This window comes from Penaeus chinensis, chromosome 41 (genome assembly GCF_019202785.1).
Source record: "Penaeus chinensis breed Huanghai No. 1 chromosome 41, ASM1920278v2, whole genome shotgun sequence".
NCBI classification, from domain to species: domain Eukaryota; kingdom Metazoa; phylum Arthropoda; class Malacostraca; order Decapoda; family Penaeidae; genus Penaeus; species Penaeus chinensis.
The window spans coordinates 27,616,987-27,621,986 of NC_061859.1; the positions used below are offsets into that span (position 1 = coordinate 27,616,987).

Genomic DNA, 5,000 nt, shown 5'->3' on the forward strand with positions numbered 1-5,000 from the left:
ATTGGCTCTTTTTCATTGACAGCCTGTCAATGAAAAAGACATTATAGAGGACTCTATCGAGGTTTGCGCCCACGGCGGGGCTTCGACAAAGTCAGGGGGGGGGGGGGGAGGTCCATGCCTTTAGCAAGCTGTTCTTTGAGCTGATAGCGTATCAACACCCTGGGTGTGTGAGACAGCCAGGAGTTGTTTGTAAAGAGCTCTTTGTCTTGTTCGAGGCGTCTGACTATTTTTGTCTTAGGCTTGTGTTACTGGGGGCCTGGATGACCTTTGACAAGAATTGTGCTGCCATTAAATCGATTCATGAGTCCAGGGGGAGAAGGTTTGCCTCCATGAGAAGGTTGAGGACCTTCGTCCACTTTGGGGCACCCAGAATGATCCTGGCAGATTCATTTTGAACTGTTTCCAATCTGTCTTTATATTTTTTCTTTATGGCAATCAATGCGACTGAAGCATTGGACCGGACGGCATGTACATAGAATGATCTTAGTACTTTGTGTCTGGCTCCTATGTGTCTCCCAGTCATTGCTCTTATGACAGTCTTATTTTGGTTTGGTCAACCAGATACTTGACCTCCCTCTGGAAGGAGAGGGTCCGGTCTATCCTTACCCCAAGGTATTGGAAGTCCTGGAACCATTCCAAGTCCATTCCCTGGATCCTCAGACCTGTGCCTTGAATGTCTCAGAGCCATGGCTTTTGATTTGGCTGCAGAGATCTTTAGTCCTATCCTACAACAGTCCTCCGATACATGGTTCAGACAATGCTGGGCTTTATTTAGGCAGTATGGTCCAGTAGACGTGATTGCAAGATCGTCTGCATAGGAAATGATCTTGCATCCCACTGGGAGGTGTATGTTGAGGATACAGGACATTAGGGTGTTAAATAAGGCTTGACTGAGAAGCCCACCCTGTGGCGTTCCATTTTCTAGTGGTATGTGCTGTGATAGGTGACCTTGGAATCTGATTCTGGCTGTTCTGTTTCTGAAGTAGTCACCTATCCAAGCCAACAGCTTTCCTCTGATCCCCTTCTGGATCAGGCTCTCCTGAATGGTAAGTGGACTTGCTTAAGAGGTGGCTATGCCGTGTGCTGTGCTCATGCCCTTTGTGAACCCATGGAGGTGTTCATGTGGGGAGCCCATCTTCCATTGGAGTCGATTTAGTACCATCATCTCGGCAGCTGAGGAGAAAGATGGGGCGGTACTTCCCTGGCTCTTTTGGTTTTGGGATGGGAACTATGGTAGCCCTCTTCCAGCTCTGGGGTAGAGTGGAAGTTTCCCAGGACTTGTTGATGAGTTGCAAGAGTGCAAACTCGCCTGCTAGTCCTAGGTGGGAAATGAGATCCCATCAGAGCCCAGGGCTGTGCTAGAACTGGTTTTGTAAGCTTTCCTTAGTTCCTCAAAGCTGCCCTTTCTCAGATCTGTCGGATTGTGAGCATTCTTGTCTTGCCCTCAGTTCGGCTGGCGGACCGTTGTTGCTTGTTCTGACCCGTTGCCATAGCTCTGAAAGGGTGGTTTGGTGGTCGAAGGACACACCATTCCTGCCACTTTTCCTGCACTTAGGCCGATGACGGAAAGCGCGACGGGTGCCAAGAAACAGGCGATCCGAACACGGCGCGCGTTCGGACGCCGTAAACAAACGCACGTGTTCATTCCTTTCCAGACTTTTCTCGAGAGCTAGCGAATGTAAACAGAAAGAAGAGCAAAATACGGCCTAAAATCCTATAAGAGAAGAGAGAAGAAGAAGCAGAATAAGGTCGTAGGATCTCATAGAAGAAGAAAGAGTGTAAGATCCAATAAAGGGAGAAAGAAGAAGAAGAAGGTCCTCTCGCTCGCTCCCAAAGACGTGTCTGAACCTCTCGTATTTCGAACGAATTGCTGTAGTTAAGTAAGTTGGCGTTAATAGCCATTGTAGTCTCTTAGTAAGTTCTTAATAAGTCTGTTGCAAAGTCCACCCAATTGATCTTACGGGAAAATGAGCAGTGCTGCCTTGAAGGGCCAGTCGCAGAGTGTGGCACCGGAGATATTTTTGTCCCATAGGACGAAACGACATTAAATGTTTATGACATAATCATGACCTTAAATGCTGCATTGCTCATATTGTATAACCATTATATAACCTATATAGGAGAATCGCATTGTATACTAACATAGCAATTGCATCACCTACCAAACATATGAACACAGAATTACTTTTTCTTATTTGTTGTTAAAGGTTGACTATCACATCACAATGATGCCACAAGGGCACAAGTAATCAAATAAAGCGGGTTAATACCATGGGGACATGTTAATTCACACAGGTCATTATAATCTCTCCAGGACTTGTATAGTGTCTGTATTTGAATAACCAAGATGAATTGAACGAAGAAAAGAGTCAAGGAATGCTCTTTCTTATTAGAGAAATGTTGGTTTAAAGCAAATTCGCCGGTGCACACCAGCACACTAAAATGTCTGGTGGTGCACACCAGCACATCGAGCGTTTCGCCTTTGCACACCAGAGATCTCGTCGAAAAGTGCCATACTCTGCAGACTGGTTGAAAGGGAATGCTGTTGAGGTTCACTGTCTCTGAATTTTGTGCAAGTGAAAGGTGCCATTGCAGTTGGATAGGAAAAAGGGTTTGGGCAATTAACCCATTGGATCCAGTTGTGTCACTGCAATTACATCACCAACTTCCAGCTATTTGGCTTACATGAGCGGCCACACTGCTGGGTGGTGGCTTGTAGGCCGGCCACACAAGAACATGTGTGTTTAGTAAGAGGTCTCTATGCTTCCTGTTTGCAAAGTTATTTACTCTCTTTATGCCTAAGCATTTTTAGCTGATAATAGACTTTTTTCTTTGCACAGACTCCATATCATCTCTCTTGGTAGTCTACAACTCTGCAAGAAAAAGAAAACTATGTAACACTTTGTTATTTGTGTCATTTTAAAATTTTCTGTAATATTCAATTTTCTGTAATACAATCTGTGTTGCTGGTCACAGCACCAGGAATATGATGCTGAGCAGGGAAATCACATCCTCCATTGAGCTGGTGCTCATATAGTCATGGCTCATGGATATTACATTCCACACTCATATATTGATGGGTATAATGCAAAATCGCAGATGAGTAGAATAAGCCTCCCAAGAGGTTTGTGCACCCATGGTGAGTCTTTTCCATCACCCCGGCCTACAGCCGAAACACTCACGATGGCAGGTTTGCATCACCAAGCCTACAGCTAGATTTTCCCGTGACAACATGTTCACATCACCCAACCCACAAGCCAGATTTTTTCATATGATGGTCACGTCCCCAGGATTCAATGGGTTAACACAGGATTTGTGAAGGCCAATCTATATTCATCCTTGAAGTTTTTGTCCCTTCCACCTGTCCCTTGCCACAGGAACCATAGCCCAAAGATCTGCAATTTTATTGTAAATTTTTAGTTTCACACAGCCATCCAACCTTGCAATTCTTATTACCTGTTTCAATTATTCACATTGAAAAATGCATGAATCTTTTATTTTTCCATCGATCATGGTATTTGATACCAAGGGTTACACACCCTCCAGAGACGAAGACCTAAAACCAGGATATCATGCGAACCCAAAAATCTAAACCTAACCTTTCCTACCTTCTATTTATTCCCTGGACAGGGGGCCAGCCTCTCTGTACCCCCCTGTAATGGAAAGATCTGCAACATTCTCAGACCAAAGAGGAAGGTACTTGTCACCCCCATATACACTGAAAAATGTATTGGGAGAGGACTGTGACATAGAAAGACTTATTAGTTTCCTTAGGGAAACTAATATTTTCAATAAAATTGAATTATGCATAATGTTTATGCAGTAGTTTTTAGACATTTAGAGCATAATATTTATGCTTCAATTTTTTATATAATATTTATTGTCATTTATGACATTTATTGATAGATTTTTAACGTTTTAAATATTTTAATATTTCAATCTAAGAAGGTGTTCACCACTAATGACATTAGCTGTTGACGCGGAAGATGATTTTAAATAATCAATCAATCTGTACCCCCCATTATTAGCACTTCATGCCAACTTATAGAAAACACAACAATAAGAACTCTGGCTGTGTGAGGGTGTTATTGGCTTTGTCTCTGACTGATGATATGCAGCAGATATTTTTATAATTTCACTGTAAATATGAGGTCAGAGCAACTATTCCTGTGTTGTTTATGACTCTTATTTCTTTTGATCTATAAGATGGTAGTGTCGATTTCCCTCTAGCGTTGCGTGTCATTCTCGGTAATATTAACTTATAGAAAAGAAAGTATTGGTAACTGTTTAAGGAATTACCGCATGCCCCTCCTGGGAATCCACAAATATTGCCATATGAATCAAAGACCTTCCTAACCTGGGGGCTTCACCTCAGGACCCCCACCCTATTGTTGTATTTCCCTGTTGCATGCTCTTCCCCTAAATCCCCACCCAGTCACCTCTATGTTCAACCTATTTTCTTCAATTCTGATGTTATTCTTAGCCTGCATATATTATTTCATGTATCAGTTAGTTTAGAGTTTCACTTTCTTTATTATAGTGTTATTAAACTTTATTATAATACCAAAGTGTTATGTGTTGTACAACTTTTCTATTATTAGCTTGCAAAGAAAATATCATGGATGCTATTAACCTGTTTGATCTGACTGATGGGGACATTTCATCTCAAAAAATTTTGTCCAAGGGGATGCTTACGGGAATGTCTTGAAAAACTATTATGGAAAATTTTGACTGAGGGCTAGGGTGACAGGAGAATTGGTGTAGCAGATGATTAGAGGTCTCAGCAAGAGTACACAAAGCTTTTAGAGTGACAGTGACTCATTAGGCTTTTCGAAAGGGGCTTTTGCATTATTTCCACCAATAGATGAGGGAGAAATGTACCCTCCACATACCATACCTGGGAGAATGCTGCCTTCTGTGAGGGTACTATAGCTAAGGTGCAGGATCCTATATTTCCCTACCTTTACTGGCCTGTGCAGGGTGTGCTACAGATAATTGAA

General features: G+C 42.5%; 1 protein-coding gene across 4 annotated transcripts in view; it reads left to right on the forward strand.

Moving 5' to 3' along the window:
- Window positions 1-5,000, forward strand: part of LOC125047472 (DNA-directed RNA polymerase I subunit RPA12-like) — a 27,886-nt gene that overhangs the window by 7,230 nt on the left and 15,656 nt on the right. Inside the window, exon 1 of one of the 4 annotated variants that reach the window (XM_047645685.1) lies at window positions 1,597-1,880. The exons of 2 other annotated variants lie outside the window; for them this stretch is intronic. The gene's annotated coding sequence lies outside the window, so the exon portion shown is untranslated. Of the gene's footprint in view, window positions 1-1,596; window positions 1,881-5,000 lie in introns of those variants that run through there. One more of the 4 variants, XM_047645684.1, reaches the window with a different exon arrangement.